Consider the following 16,959-nt stretch of genomic DNA (forward strand, 5'->3'; position numbering starts at 1 on the left):
GCTTGTCTTAATACAGAGATTTGATGAGAATTACCAGATTGTGGGTATTTGTCACAAAATTTGCACACTGCCAGCAGAATATTCCTGGCACACCCACTTTCGATCCCTTACAGAAACAGCAAAACCACACTCACAGTCAGGTACCAGGGAACACGTGAACTTTGGTGATTGTAGGATGTTGTCCTGACAGGAGGTTGGAACTTAGAATCATGTACCATTCACACAGAGCTGCCAGTTGTCTACCCTTTTCACTTGTACACTTTTTCACTTGTTCCGATTTTGTATGAACATTACAATATTTCTGTATATGAAGGGGGGGACACGGCGGCGCAGCGGGTTTGGCTAGGGCCTGCGCTCTGGTGGGTCTAGGGTTTGAGTCCTGCTTGGGGTGCCTTGAGGCAGACTGGCGTTCCGTCCTGGGTGTGTCCCCTCCCACTCCAGCCTTATGCCCAGTGTTGCCGGGTTGTGCTCTGGTTCGCCGTGACCCCAGCTTGGAACAAGCGGTTTCAGACTGTGTGTATGTATTCGAAGAAGCCCATATAACTCACTGACATTTTTCAGTGAACATATAGTTCATCAGTAATTACTGTGTTAATTGAGTTTTTGTTTTGCTTTTTCTAGTTTGCCAAGCAATATGGAAATATTTTTAGTATTCGACTGGGACAAAGGATGGTTTTTGTAAATGGTCTAAAGCCTGTGAAGGAAGGCCCTGGTTGAACACGGTGAAAACTTTGTTGACCGTCCCCATTACCAATATTTACTGATATTATCCAGAAAAAGGTAATATTGTTTCTCCTGATGTTGACTCATATGAACAAGCATATCCTTAAGCAATTTAATGTAAAAGCTTGGGATCTTTGTATAAGTAACGCTAACTGCGTCTCTAATTGGTCCATTTTTTCATTCACATTCATTTTTATTCACATTCGTTTTCCATTCAAAGGCTCGAATAATAAGATTAAAAATTTTTAAACCTGTTCCATCCACTAACCGGACTATAAATGGATGCCAGATTTTAACAATGATACTGAAATGCTAACTTGAAACCACGAATTTAATACAAATGTTTTAAAGGTTTGATTGTCTCCAGTGGGTATCAGTGGAAACAACAAAGAAGGTTTGCCCTCCATACTCTGAGAAACTTTGGACTGGGAAGAAAAGTCTTGAGTCGCAGATCCAAGTGGAATGTAGGTTCCTAAATGAAGTCATAGGGAACACTCAAGGTATGACTAAGACCTGGAAACAGGTACTGCTCTTTTAATTTGATTTTTTTAATTGTTGTCGATTATCACTGACTGCTTCTACTTTGATCATAAAAACTGCTGCACTGGTTTTCAGAACCTTGTTTTCAGTGCCATTATAAGCATTTACTTTAATATAAAAACTGAGTAAGGCTTCCAGCTTATGTTGTTTTTCAATTAAAATTCTGTAGGCCAGCCATTTGAACCTCTTTCCGTTGTTAACAATGCTGTTGCCAACATAATCAGTTGTCTGGTGTTTGGCGACCGGTTTGACTACAACGACAGCTACTTCCAAACACTGCTGAATTAATGAATGAAGCAGTTTATTTGGAGGAAGTATCTGGCTAAGGTAACACACCTTACTTTATTTGTGTGTAATTTTTCATTTGATTTTAAAGATTTTACTTGTTGACTCTTAATCCTGTTTCAAGTAATTTATAGAAATAAAAATTTTCTGAGGAATTCATTGTTTTTGTTTTCAGTTGTACAACATGTTTCCATGGCTGATGCGCAGATTACCTGGTCCACACAAAAAAATATTATCCCACTGGGCAACTGTGATCGACTTTATAAAGCTAAAAATTAAGGAGCACAAGGAGGATTGGGACCCTTCAACTCCGAGAGACTACATTGACAGCTTCTTTTCTGAGATGGAAAAGGTAATATTAGAGAAGTACCCAGTTGAATTGCAAATTTTTTTGCATGAAGTGAAATGCAGTTACTTATCTGTTCTGCTGGTATCTGTTCCAATATAGAAACAGAACATAATTTTAGTCTTTTTTTTGTCCCTGGAGTGGAAAGATGATGCTGAAGCAGGTTTCGATGAGGAAAACTTGTGTTACTGCACTCTGGACCTGTTTGCTGCTGGGACAGAAACAACATCAACTACACTGATCTGGGTTTGCTGTATATGATTAAATACCCAGAAATACAAGGTTGGTTTTCATGTTGCAGATAAGTTTACTGAAAGCTTGGCAGTTATAAAGTTCTGTTAAGCATGGTCTACAAGACAAGAATATGCATGTATTAACTTACTTTTTCATATTATATTTAATCAGTGACTAATAGAAATTATAGAGAATTTACAACCATAACTTTTCATATTATTGAATCGTGTTGTTCATTCGAGATAAAACTGGATCAAGGCTGATAAATTTTAAGTTTAATTTACCAAAGACATATACAAGTGGTGTCATGAATGGGTTTTAAAACTCATTAATGTTATGATGTTGTACAAGCAAATGATCAAGATGTCCCAGCTGTGAAGTTTACACTCTCAAGATACAGGTACCTTTTAAGTTTCCTTATTAAAATCCTATTTACTCTGCTACACATTTAGAGAAGGTACAAGCAGAAATAGACCAAGTACTTGGACCCTCACGTCTGGCAACCATGGCAGACAGAGCCAATATGCCCTACACGGATGCTGTTATTCATGAGATACAGAGGATGGGTAACATCGTACCCTGAATGTGGTGCGTCTGACGACAAAAGACACCACACTGAGAGGATACACAATTCAAAGGTAAGGTTTTTTTTTTTTAACATATCAAGATATTTTTCAGACTTTATATCCTGTACATTATAAACAAGTTATAGAACAGTGTTATTTTTTAATTTTAAATCTATTTAGACACTTCCATTTATTTTTTTCCAGGTACTATGATGGCGGCAACATTACACTCTGTGCTTTTTGATGAGACTGAGTGGGAGACTCCTTTCACAGTTAATCCTGGCCATTTCCTGGATGCAGAGGGGAAGTTCAGAAGACGAGATGCCTTCTTGCCTTTCTCAGCTGGTAGCATATTACATGTGCAATGCCTTACTGATGAAATCTGCCTTTCCTTTTCTATATTTTACTGTGAGAAAGTTCGAAATACTGTATACAACTTCAATTCTCAGATGTCCTGCTATGCTTGAAAACGACATCAATGATGATGACTTGGCTTCACAAATACATTAATATTAATATTGTTCAATATACTTGCTCAGTGGGGGGTGCGGTGGCGCAGTGGGTTGTGCTGGGTCCTGCTCTCCAGTGGGTCTAGGTTCGAGTCCCGCTTGGGGTGCCTTGCGACGGACTGGTGTCCCGTCCTGGGTGTGTCCCCTCCCCCTCCAGCCTTACACCCTGAGCTGCCGGGTTAGGCTCCGGTTCCCCGCAACCCATATGGGACAAGCGGGTCAGAAGATGTGTGTGTGTGTGTGTGTGTGTGTGTGTGTGTACTTGCTCCGTAAACACTAAAAATTACGTGACATGGAAATAGAAGTATAGTTCTCAAATGTCATGTTGTCTTTGTTTCCTCAGGCAAGAGGGTGTGTCTTGGGGAGCAGCTGGCACGGATGGAGTTGTTCCTGTTCTTCACCTCCCTTCTCCAGCGGTTCACATTCTCTCCACCCCCTGGTGTGGAGCCCACCCTGGAGTCCAAAGTGGGGAGGTCACCCACAGCCCTAAGCCATATAAGTTGTGTGCTGTACCCCGCTGAACACAGCAATGGCCTAAGGAAGGGTTTTTGCTGGAAATTTGAAAAATGTTCAGATGCCACATTGAACTAATTTCCTGACAGTGTACGATAAAGAATAGAATGGTGTAGGCATATGTATCCCATGGAGGTGCATAAGGTGGAGTTGTAACTTAAGTTACAATGTCATGTTACCCACTTCTATAACGGGTGTTTCGGGCGTTAGCTTTTCTCATTGGGGGAGGGGGTGTGAAAATTTAAGTTGCTATTATCACAAGAACCAAAACTGAACACATTTTAACGAATCATCTAATTTTTCTTGGAGATGTATGATAACAACATATCTCATAAGTGTGAGTTGATAACTTATCATGCAAATTTTTAGGCACAAATTACATTTGCTACTAACACAGAACTCTTGTAAATGGAGCTTCAGTTGTATGAAGGAAACTGTATTCCTCTATTCTAATTTATGGAACTGCTTTGGACTCAAGGCGATACTTTTAAATGGCTGAGTAACCACTTGAATTTTGAAATTACCACACAGGTGGAACAGAATTATAAAATTTGGCAATTTACTGAGTACATTCGTGTCTGAAAACATAATGCAGTCATAGGACATCAAGTTGAGTTGCACACAGGTTATGTTACGATGTTGATTTAAAATTATAATGAAAATAAAAAATTGTTTATGTGGTGGAGTCAGTTGTCTACATCTTGTAGTTTATAAACAGTACTCAGTGTTAGTACTGACATCTCTGAGATGGGTGTGCATGCCTTCAAAGATGTGGAGATGTGTTTGTGTTGAAGCTACAGATTTCTGTAGCATTTTTCTCTAATAAAGTAGCAGAAAAGTAGTTGTGTGAGCGAGATACATGCAGGCAGGCTAACAGAAATGAGTAAAATGACCCATTAATCACCGACATTGTTTAGTCTTTAAAGTTGTTTCAGTATCTAAGAAATCTTAAGTATACAGCATACAGTAGTTATGGCTGAATGTAGAAAATTATTTTTCATGGCACATCTTTTTTCTTTAGTCTTAGCATTAGGCTCTTAGCCTTTCTTCCTTAGTCTGTTATGACCCCACGGTTGTGTAAGGCTGTAACATAGAGGTTTTGTATGAAGTTATGAATTGACAGTAATAGAGTGCACAAACAGGGATGTGTGTTAATTTTTTTGTGAAAGGGCAGTTAATCAAATTACAACATTGAAGAGCTAACAGGCAAACTTCACAACATAGACAGAATGTAAAGGGTAATCAACAAGCAAAGAAATATGCCCAACCCACTACCCTTGTAGACAAAGCCACTTCAAACTCCAACCTGGGAAACAAAAATGGGTCAAAATGCAAAACAAAGTTTTCTGCCACCTTTCTACCTACACTACTTTTACACTGTCTAAAGAAAGAAAAACGAGCAAACAACCAGACAAGTGTACAAGCAGTATAGAGGTGATACAAAAGGAAGGAGCAAGAATATCAAATTGCCGTCATGAAGGAAAACAGAAAGACCAGGAGCACTATGAAAATCACACTAGAAGAGTTGTTAATCCATGAATGAGCTCCCCAATGGCTTTCAGGAAGTGTTTTTTCAATATTTGGGAAGTCCTGCCTTTCTTGGTCCAGCAAATCAGGGCCCACCTCTTCTTGGACAGATACTGCTGGACACTTGTGACTGTAAATCCAAGTCAGAGGAAGGGAAACAAAACAAGGAAACTAAATGGACACCCATTGGACCTAACAACGACTATGAAATCATGCCAGTTTGTTCCCTTCTTTTCTTAATGTACTCCCCATAGATGAAAAAAGTGCTGAGAATGCAAAGCATGAAATAATAACCCAAACCGTATCAGTTATTCTGCACCTGAGATTAATTTATGCTGTGGCAGATTTAAAATGAAAAACATACCATTATAAGATTGTGTACATTAGTAAATATGTAATGTTTATCTTCATATGACACTTGCACTTTGGTGTACTGTATTGAAAAGTTTTTTCCTCAGAATTGAAGAGATGCAGAAAGCTAAAGGCACCTACTGTTTGTTATTGTAAGTTTCACAGCAGGGTTTTAAATCTAACTTTTTAATTCTTTCTTACCCGCCATTCTTTCTTACCTTCCTAGTTATTGTGGTTCAGCTGTTTTATGAGTCATTCTGAACTGCTGTTTCTGTTGCTTATTAATGGGAAACTTTGAACAGTACAAAGTACAGCAGTTCACCAGCACCAGAAGATTCCTATCAACATTATGTCCTTGCACTGAATACTGATGAAAAAATAGGATGAATCCATTTAACTCATGATTGAAAGATTTAGTTTTGAACTTCCTGTGCCTGACGTTCTCTAAGAAGATTTGTTTTAAACTCACTTGACCATTAACTGACCAAGTGGAAATGCTATTTTTTTCCTGACCCGTGGAGCAGTCTGTAAAGCTGTAAATCTCTCCTATGTAATGCTGTGAAGCAGTGAAACTAGGCCTGAACTTGTATTCAGTGTAGATAGTCTCACCACTTCGACTAGATGTATTTAGTTAAAAGAATTAGTCTTTTCAGTGGGGGGGGGGGGGGGGGGGGCGTGGTGCCGCAGCAGATTTGACCGGGTCCCGCTCTCTGGTGGGTCTGAGGTCGAGTGCTGCTTGGGTGCCTTGTGACGGACTGGCGTCCCGCCCTGGGTGTGTCCTTTCCCCCTCCAGCCCTGCACCCTGTGTTGCCGGGTTAGGCTCCGTTCACCGCAACTCTGCTCAGGACAGGATGGTTTCAGACAATGTGTGTGTGTGACTTCAACATAAGTTGTATTATTGATCCCAATCTCAAAATGCAAATGTCTGTAACCTGCACGGTCATCCTGTTGCCAAGAGTGTTCAATGTCTTGTCCAGCAATATTCTCTTTAAATCAGTACAGTTGCTAACCAACCACTCAGATGACTGGGGAAGGACAAATTAATTTTCTGTTACACAGAGTCAACTGCGAGGTAAACATGAAATGCTTATCGCTTGCACTCTCACATAATCAGACAGGTGTGGTTCACGGAAGTGCAATGAACAGGTCACATTACCACACATAGTGAGATTAGATAGTAGTGTTAAAAATGCTTCTAGTAGACAATTTTATTTAAAAAAAATATCAGTCCAATGTATTCTCCAAGAAACCCATACATTTATACACGTACAATACTGTGCAAAAGTTTTAGTCACTTGAGGAAAAAAGCTGTGAAGCGAGAATGCTTCCAAAAATAATTCTCTTAATTAATAAACTTCCTACAAAGTTTAGTAAACCATCCATCGTCAACAACCACTTGTCCCGAGCAGGGTCACGGCGGGGTTGGCCGGGTCCTGCTCTCTGGCAGGTCTAGGGTTCGAGTCCTGCTTGGGGTGCCTTGCGATGGACTGGCGTCCCATCCTGGGTTTGTCCCCTCTCCCTCCAGCCTTGCGCCCTGTGTTACAGGGTTAGGCTCTGGTTTGCCGTGACTCCGTTTGGGATAGGCGGTTTCACACTGTGTGTGTGTGTGTGTGTGTGTGTGTGTATAATTTCTTTCTTTAACGACATACAAAACCTTTACAGTAAAACTGTAACTCTTTGGAAAAGAAATGTTTGGAGGTCTAAATATATGCTCTTTCCCATTGTCACTATGCAGATGACATTCAATAACTGTCTAAACAAATATTTTTGTGAAAACATCTCATGCCTGAGACTTTTGCACAGTTGTCATGGTTGCGCGTAGCAAGGACGGACTCAAGTGCAGAGTTCCCGTACACCGATGTTTAATGAAGTCGAATCAGAATCCAAAAAGCAAAGTCGAGGGGGCAGGCGTGGGTCAGGCGATCAGCAAACATAGTACAGAGGGCTAGGCAAAAGACGTGGTCAGGAATACACAGGCAAAAGGTCGTAGTTGGAGTAGAGTTCTCTGAAACACGGCTCGCAGGGAAACAAGGAGGCAAAACAAGGTTCCGCGTCTGGCCTTCCTCGGCTTCCCTCTTTATTGCCGTTCCCATTAGGAAATGGCAGGTGTCGCCTATGTGCAGGCTGCGAGGGACGTGACAACAGTACTGTACATTATGAGCATACATGTTGTGACAATCTTTCAGCAATTTCCAAATTGCAATGTAATAGAAAAATTTATCTTCTTCCAAATTCATGTGTAAACGTTCCTGAAGTGTATCAAGGAAAATTGAACAACAGTATTGTCATGCTGGGGACAGGCAGGCTGGAGACAGGTAAGTAGTGGATCCAATCGCGGGTTGGTTTAATCTATCAACGAGGTTCGTAGGACTGGACACAATTGCAGTCAGGGACAAGTGAAGGCCTTTCAAGGCGTTAACATTGCAGCACAGGCAATCCAGAGTCAGTAGTTGAGGAGAACGGGCGAGAGTCAAAAACCAGGAACAAGGGAACAAGCAAGACGAAGACGCTGAGACTGCAAAACCATGAAGGTGTCTGCGAGAATCCGTGTCGACGGGTGGACAGGGATCTCCTTTTATTCATGTCCTGTTAATTGAGCGCAGGTTTTGCCACTCCGTTCGTTCCCGGGGGCACAACCAGTACTCCCCCTTCCACGGGAGGCACTTGCCACCCTCCGAGGCCGAGGAGGATGTCCCTTAGGCTGAGGCGCCAGGCAATCTGGGTGGTCCCTGTGGAAGGAGGCAATCGGGTCCAGATCCAGGATATCCTTCACCGACATCCAGCTGCGCTCCTTCGGAACGTATCCTTCGCAGTCAACCAGATACTGCAGTCGGTTGCGATGCCGTCGGGAATCCAGGAGCTCCTGAACCAGGTACGCTGGGGATCCATCCACCTGTACCGGCGAGGGCGGCTCTGAAGCCCGCGGGACCTGGAGGTGCGACACTCGATACGGCTTCGGAAGGGAGACATACAATGACGGATGGACCTGAGAGAGGGGTTCAGATGCAAGCGGTAAGTGACCAGAGTGACATGGCGGATGATCTGGTATGGCCTATAAAGCGGGGGCTGAGTTTTCAGGATGGGAGACACATCTCTGGTGGACAGCCAGACCACTGGCTGGGACGAAAGGAGACGGGCCGCCGGTGACGATCTGCCTGGCACTTGTACTGTTGCACGCTGCGGTGTAGCCAGGCGGTGGCTGTTCTCCAGATCTCCACACTATTCCTGTACCAGATGTCGACAGACACCAAGAAGTCTATGGACACGTGCGACCAGGGCCGAGCTGGGACAGAGAGAGGCTCTAACAGACCTGCAGGCTTTTGAGTTGGGGTCCAGGCCTGGGCACATGTCTCACAGGCCTCTATGTACTCTTGCACATCTTCCCTCATGGATGGCCACTAATAACGGTGTTTGGAAAAGGGACAGGGTCCGTCAGTGGCCCGAGGGTCCATCCGTCGGGGAGTCGTGAGCCCACTGCAGGAGGGAAGGTCGGAGTCTGACTGGCACGTATTCCTTACCTTCTGGGCAGTCTAGACAGCCAGGATCCTCTTCCTTGGCTGCCTGGAGCTCCTGCTGGAAGCGCCACCTGATCGGAGCCACGACCCATTGTTCCAGCAAGATGAGGGCGGGCTCCGCCGGGCCCGGTTCCCTGCCACACATCTTCGACAGGGCGTCGGCCTTGGTGTTCTTTGACCTTGGCTGGTAGGTCACCGTGAATCTGAACCTGGTGAAAAACAAGGCCCAGCATAGCCTGCCGAGGGTTCAGACGCCACGCTTTCTGCAGATTTTCTAGATTTCGATGGTCAGTTAGAACCAGGAACAGGTCCGCAGCTCCCTCCAGCCAATGTCACCATTCCTCTAAAGCTAGTTTTGATTGCCAGAAGTGCTCGCTTCCCAATATCGTAATTCCGCTCAGCAGGTGTTAGGTTTCGTGAAAGAACATGCAAGGGTGGAGCTTTGGGGGAGTGCCCTGTCTCTGGGACGGGACTGCACTGACCCTGACCTCCAAGGCATCCACCTCTACAATGAAAGGTAACAAGTGGTCGGGGGTGTTTGTGGTGAATCTGTCCTTAAGGGTCTGAAAACGCTGTCTGGGCCTTCTCGGTCCACTCCAACTTCTTCCCCTCACCCTGCAAGAGGGCTGTAAGGGGAGCCTCCACCGAGCTGAAACCTCTTATGAATCTCTGGTAAAAGTTTGCAAAACCCAGAAACCTCTGCAGGGCCTTGACTGACGTGGGCCGGGGCCAGTCTAACACTGCCTGCACCTTCTTCGGGTCCATAGCCACCCCATCAGCGCTCAGGATAAAGCCAAGGAAGGAGATCTGTGTCTGGTGGAATAAACATTTCTCATCCGTGACATACAGTCGGTTCTCTCGCAGGCCCCCCAAAAAATTGCCGTACCAGGCTGACAGCTTGCGAATAGATCAAGATATTGTTGAGGTAAACGATGACTCCCTTGGTCACCAGATCTCTGAGACATGGTTTACAAAGGCCTGAAACACGCACGGAGCATTTACCAGGCCGAATGGCATGACTACGTATTCATAATGGCCCAATGAGGTGCTAAACGCGGTCTTCCACTCATTCCCCTCCCGGATCCGAATGAGATTGTGTGCGCTGCGCAGGCCCAGTTTAGTAAACATGAGAAACCCCATGGACCTGCTCCAGCACCAAGGTGATGAGTGGCAAGGGATGGGGGTATTTACTGTGACTGTATTTAGCCCTAGCTAGTCGATACATGGTCAGAGTTCCCCGTCTTTCTTCGCTATGAAGAAGAACCCGGCGGATGCCGGTGAGGTGGACGGCCAAATGATCCCGGAGGCTAAGGCCTCTTTGATGTACTCCTGAAGCGCCTGTTGTTCGGGTCGAGACAAGGGATATATCTGACCCCGAGATGGAGATGCACCCAGCACTAAATCTACGGCGCAAACCCAGGGTCTGTGGTGGAAGCAGGTCCGCTGCCCTGCTCTTACTGAACACACTCTCTGCTAGGCCCTGATGCTCTCTGGGGATGATGAAGGCCTCAGGCACGTCCGGGCTCTCTACCGAGGTGGCTCGACAGGGTAAGGCCAAACATGTGGTGGTACACTGTGCCCCCCCCCCCCCCATGCCACTAATTCCACTTTGCTCCATGAAAACACCGGGTTTATGCTTAGTCAGCCATGTGAACCCCAATATCGCCGACATCTCCAGGGAGCGGATGATATAAAATGCAAGGTCCTCTGTGTGGCACACCCCGACCTGGACCCGCAATAGCACTGTGTTTTTCTCTATTAACCCCCGTGGCCAGCGGCTGCCAGTCTAGGACCTTAATCCGGCGGATGACCGCGCACTTCGCGTATCGAGACGTCGTGTTGCTGCGCGATGAACATGTCCATAAAACAGCTTGCAGCCCGCAAATCGAGCAGTGTGCGAGTCTGTATCCGGGAGGACCCCAGCACACCTCCAGTGGTATCATCAGCTGTGATTCGGTGCAGAGGGCGGGACTCACCTCGTTTCCCGTATTGGGTCTTGCTGAGTGCTTTCACTGGGCAGTCAGTTCGGTAATGCCCCAGCCCTACACAGTACAAGCATAGCTGGCCCCGAAGTCGGCGATGTCGCTCCTCGGTTCCTGGGCCTCCGACGGTGTCGCTGTCTCCAGCGGGGGTGGCCAGGAATGGGGTAGATGCTTCCGAGCGAGGTTATCCATGACAATGCCGCTTTATACGAAGCGGTCCAGGGTCAAGTTCTCCCTGCGATACGCCAACTTGGTCTGAATACGAGGGTGCAGCCCGTGGTGGAAGGAGGCCAAGAGAGCAGCCTGGTTCCAGCCACTCGGCCAGGGTCTGGAGCTCGAGGGAGTAGGCGGCTACGGTCCGGTTCCCTTGCTGGATAACCATCAAGCAGTTGCTGGCTGCGGGCGCCAACAGCGGGTGGTTGAACACAGCTCGAAACTGCTCGAGGAAGCACGCATATGTGGTGCTATCCCTCTTATATCACAATGCCGTAGCCCAGTCTAGCGCGGGTCCTATCAGCAGGGAAATCGTATAAGTGATCGGCTCATTTCAGACCGATGTATCTGAGGTTGGCTCGCGAACACTAGCTCGCACTGCAACATAAATCCCCGGCATTTTTCGGGCAGCCCATCATACCTTTCAGGCGTGGCCAGTCGGGGGGGGTCTGTCGCAGGCGGGAGCGGGGCGACTGTAAAATGACAGGCGGTGTGGCGGAAGTGACCACTGGCATTCTCCTGGTGGCCGGTTCCAGCGTCACTGCGGGTACAGAGACCGGCGGCCTTCATACCACCTTTCGGAGGTCCTCTAGTATCTGCTGCAGGAACAGCTCGTGCGTGTTTAACACGGCTTCTTGTGCGGAGATCGCTTCCTGCAGGGACTCCAACTTCGCTGGGTCCACGGTAAAGGGAGATTTTTCTGTCATGCTGGGGACTGGCAGGCTGGAAACAGGTAAGTAGCGGACCCAGTTGCAGGTTGGTTTTAATCTTTCAACAAGGTTCGTAGGACTGGACACAATCGAAGTCAGGGACAGGCGAAGGTCTTTCAAGGCATGAACGTTGCAGCACAGGCAATCTAGAGTCAGTAGTCAAGGAGAATGGGCGAGAATCAAAAACCAGGAACAAGGGAACAAGCAAGACGCAGCCGCTGAAACTGCAAAACCTCAAAGGTGTTTGTGAGAATCTGCATCGACGAATGGTCTACAGCTTGTGAAAGAGGCTCTGCTTGAACATGGTGAAAATTTTGCTGTTCGTCCAGCAGTACCACTATCTGAAGATATTATGTTGAACAAGGGTAATTTGTGTTTGTCCTGGCATTGACTCATATGGAAGACCATATCCTTATTAATTTCAGTGCAGAAAACGAGGAGAATGTAGTATGCATGAATACTACATGTCTTATTGATCCATGTTTTATGTTTCCTGATGACTGCTTAATAGAACTGTAGCATGAAGCTAGGATTAATAGTTAATTCTGGCTTGTCCACATGAATTTAAAAAACTTAAAATTCATGTGGACAAGCCAAAATACATCAGTTTGGAAATTCATAATTAGGTTTTTGTTTTTGCAGTTTCAAGTAATGTAAATGAGCAGTCTGGGTTAATTCACAGTGGCTGAGAAGACTATTTCCTTATATGTATACTTTATAAAGTCTGTAATGCCACAAGGATTTTCTGATCCTTTTTGGACAAGTAAAATTACATGTATCAGTTGCTGAACCCAGAATGTTGAATGGATTAGTAAAATAACAAAAATGCATACCAAATGGTAATAATATTACTAACGACCCTGCAAGAAATACTTTTACACATTGCTTTTCAAAGGTTTGTTTGTCTCCAACGGATATCAATGGAAGCAACAAAGAAGGTTTGCTCTCTCTACTCTGAGAAACTTTGGACTGGGGAAGAGAAGTCTTGAGTCACAGATCCAAGTGGAGTGTAGGTTCCTAAATGACATCATAGACAAGAGTCAAGGTGTGACTCAAAGAAACTTCTACCCTGATTTAGATTTTTCTTACAGTCTCTGATTTCTTCTACTTTGACCCTTAAGCATCAGTTTTTGCCAGAATGTTTGCACATATCCATGTCTTCATATCTTAATTATAAGCCTTTACTTTAATATAAAAACTGAGTCAGGCTTCCAGTTCACGTTCTTTTTTCAATTAAAATCCCGTAGGCCAGCCATTTGAACCTATTTCCGTTGTTAACAATGCTGTTGCCAACATTATCAGTTTTGTGGTGTTTGGTGACCAGTTTGACTACAGCGACAGCTACTTCCAAACACTGCTAAAAATAATCAATGAAGCAGTTTATTTGGAGGGAAGCATTTGGGCTCAGGTAAAGCACCTCATTTTACTTGTGTGTAATTCTTCATTGATTTTAGGGATTTTACTTGTGTTGACACTTAATCCTGTCTCATTTATAAGTAATTATAGAAATAAGAGTTTTCTGAGGAATTTACTGTTCTTGCTCTTCAGTTGTACAACATGTTCCCATGGCTGATGCGCAGATTACCTGGTCCACACAAAAAAATATTATTTCACTGGGCAATTGTAATCGACTTTGAAAAACTAAAAATTAAGGAGCACAAGGAGGATTGGGATCCTTCAACTCCGAGAGATTACATTGACAGCTTCCTTTCTGAGATGGAAAAGGTAATATTAGAGAAGTAATCAAAAGGTTGAATTTGAGAAAATGTTCCTAAGTGTCGTATAGTCATTTATTTATTCAGCTATATGGAAGATGATACCCAATTATAGCCACAGTGGGTGTGAAAAGGAATCGCTGGTGTCTGTTTCAACACTTGCTATTGTTTTCAGAGGAAAGATGATGCTGAAGCAGGTTTCAATGAAGACAACTTGTGTTCTTGCACTCTGGACCTGTTTTTAGCTGGGACTGAAACAACTTCAGCTACTCTGAACTGGGCTTTACTGTATATGATTAAATACCCAGAAATACAAGGTTGGTTTTCATTTTGCACATATAAATCTTTTTTAAAGCTAGGCACACTTATGACATTCCCAGTCTTAGTTCTTGCAGCCCCTTGATATTTTTCTTCCAATCAAAGTAACAGTTTTAAGTGTTTCTTTAATGCAGGTGGCACAATGGTGCTGCGGGTAGTGCCATCCAGCTCTTTGGTTATGGATTTAGTTGTGGGGTGAAAACTCATTCAGTTTGTGAGAGTTTCCTGTATGTGAGTGTGTGTATGAGATGGCCCCACAATAAGCTGGCACCCTCTCCAAGGTGTAACCTGCCTTATCTCAGGTTTCCCTGGGAAAGGCTCTGGCTTACCAGGACCCTGCGACAGATCAAGTTCAAGTTTAGTTTATTGTCATAGGTACAAGAACCACGTACAACTATCATGAAATTCTTCCTGAATGCTTCTTCACAGGCTATGGATAACGACAGAGACAATAGAAATACTGCACAAACAAAACAATGACAATGACAGTGAGTAGTGCAACAGCAATAGCAATAAATAATGCTAACAGTAATAACCATAATACCAGTTGACAGCCAGAGAACTCAGAACAAGAGAATGAGAATGCTTGAAGTGGCTATGTAATTTACCAATGTGCTTGAGAGGAGCAGTCTAATTCTAGTAACTAAAGGTGGCACATTGGTTAGTGTTGTATACTCTTACAGCAGTGGGGTAAAAGCTGTTCCTGTACCTAGCAGTGCGGGTTCGGATAGACCTGAACCGCTTTGCAGATGGCAGAGAAGAGAAAAGTGCCTGTGCGGGGTGACTGTGATCTTTTATGATGCGCATCGTCTTTCTGAGGCAGCATGTGGTGTAGGTGTCCTCAGCTGCTGGTAGCTGTGTGCCGATGATTTCCTGAGCTGTTTTGACCACCCTCTGTAGGGCTTTCTTGTCCTGTATGGAGCAGCTGCCACCCCAGAATGTAAAACACCCTGTGAGGACAGACTCCGCAGCACACCTGTAGAAAGTGGTGAGGACTGTAGTAGACATCCGGGCTAAGGAGATATTTATGATGAATGAATCTTTTAGTAAGTCACACAATTCAGATTGTGTTCAACTTAACAGAAAACTCACTCATTTCTGAATTATGTTTAATTTTTTGCAGTTGAATTAATGTCCATTTTATATTTCTTTGTTTATCAGAAGCTCCTCCAAAGGAATATACAACTCAGAGAAACACACACTGTGCTAAAACTGTCAGTAAATAGCTATTCATAGATTTTTTTGCTGTATCGTAATAAAGCAGAGAGGGGCGCGGTGGCTCAGTGGATTGGCACAGGTCCTGCTCTCCGCTGGGTCTGGGGTTCGAGTCCTGCTTGGGGTGCCTTGCGGTGGAGTGGTGTCCCGTCCAGGGTGTGTCCCCTCCCTCTTCAGCTCTGCACCCTGTGGTGCTGGGCTAGGCTCTGGTTTGCCACGACCCTGCTCGGGTCAAGCAGTTGGAGACATTGTCTGTGTGCAAAAAAAGTGAGTGTTTTGGTTGTGCAGGAGAAGAGTGGAAGAATTAATGAAAGGTAATATTTGAATTCAGCATGAAACTATAATTATTTACTCTATTTGAAATGGAAATGTGTGATATTAGTGAGAAAAATATAACAAGGTCTTCCTATATTCATACTTTTCAATTGTCTATGTATCCCTGAGGCCACTGGAATTGAATCATGTTGTATGCCAAGGACCACCTATTGTCCATCCCATCAGCTTTTGGGGGGTAATTTTTTTTACTTATTTATTTTCCAGACCCTGACTTGTGACTAAAGTGAGCATTCAGGTTGTGTAGGTATCGGGTTCAAGATCTGTCAATGGTCTTGTAGGTCATAGCCAGAGTCTTGATCTTGATACAGGCAGAGGAGAGATGCATGTTGAAAGCTTTGTGAATTCCCATCTGTCCTGCTCTTCCCCTAGAGAAGGTACAAGCGGAAATAGACAAAGTACTTGGACCCTCACATCCAGCCACCATGGCAGACAGAGCCAATATGCCCTACACCGACGCTGTTATTCATGAAATACAGAGGATGGGCAACATTATACCACTGAATGTGCCACGTATGGCTGTAAAGGACACTACAATTGGAGGATACACAATTCCAAAGGTGAGGCTTTTCATGCTAAGATATTTGTCATAATTAGATATTTTTGTCAAGATATTAGATTTTTTAAGGTACAAGTGTGTCCCAGCTTTGATTTCTTTTTATTTGACTTGACACATGAAGGGAACCTACCCGTTATTCCATAGTAACAGCTGTCTTGCTCTGTAGATGATGTCAGGATTGAGGCCTCGGATATCTGTTGCAGGGTACTATGGTGATGGGAACTTTACAGTCTGTTTGTTTGATGAGTCTGAGTGGGAGGCTCCTTTCACATTTAATCCTGGCCATTTCCTGGATGAGGAGGGCAAGTTCAAAAGAAGAGATGCCTTCTTGCCTTTCTCAGCTGGTATGTGTGCGGGTATAATGCTATGTCAATTAAATCTATAGTTCTATGCAAAAGTTTGGGCACCGCTGCTGAAATTATGTTTTCTTGTTTTTTTCTAAGAGAAAAGAAGTTAAAACATCCTGTTCAGGCAACAAACTTTAACATGGTTTGCATGCACCTCTGTAATAAGTTTTTAATGAAATTTGGAAACAAAATTCATAGTTTATTCAGTTAACATTAATAAAATAACAAGGAATTTGAATGTGATTGTAGCTTTCAAACTTCCATGTGTCTTTGTTTCCTCAGGGAGCAGGATGGGTCTTGGGGAACCACTGGCTCGAATGGAGTTGTTTCTATTCTTCACCTCCCTTCTCCAGCAGTTCACATTCTCTTCACCCCCAGGTGTGGAGCCCACCCTGGAATTCAAAATTGGATTCACTCTTCAACCAAAGGGATACAAGTTATGTGCTGTACCCCGCTGA

The 16,959-nt window shown here is 44.3% G+C and overlaps 2 pseudogenes; both read left to right on the plus strand.

Moving 5' to 3' along the window:
• LOC114911256 (cytochrome P450 2J2-like) overlaps window positions 1–3,762 on the plus strand; it is an 8,456-nt pseudogene extending 4,694 nt beyond the window's left edge.
• An 8,022-nt stretch (window positions 3,763–11,784) lies between these two features.
• On the plus strand, window positions 11,785–16,959 carry LOC114911279 (cytochrome P450 2J2-like; annotated as a pseudogene).

This window comes from Scleropages formosus, chromosome 9 (genome assembly GCF_900964775.1).
Source record: "Scleropages formosus chromosome 9, fSclFor1.1, whole genome shotgun sequence".
Taxonomy (NCBI): Eukaryota; Metazoa; Chordata; class Actinopteri; order Osteoglossiformes; family Osteoglossidae; genus Scleropages; species Scleropages formosus.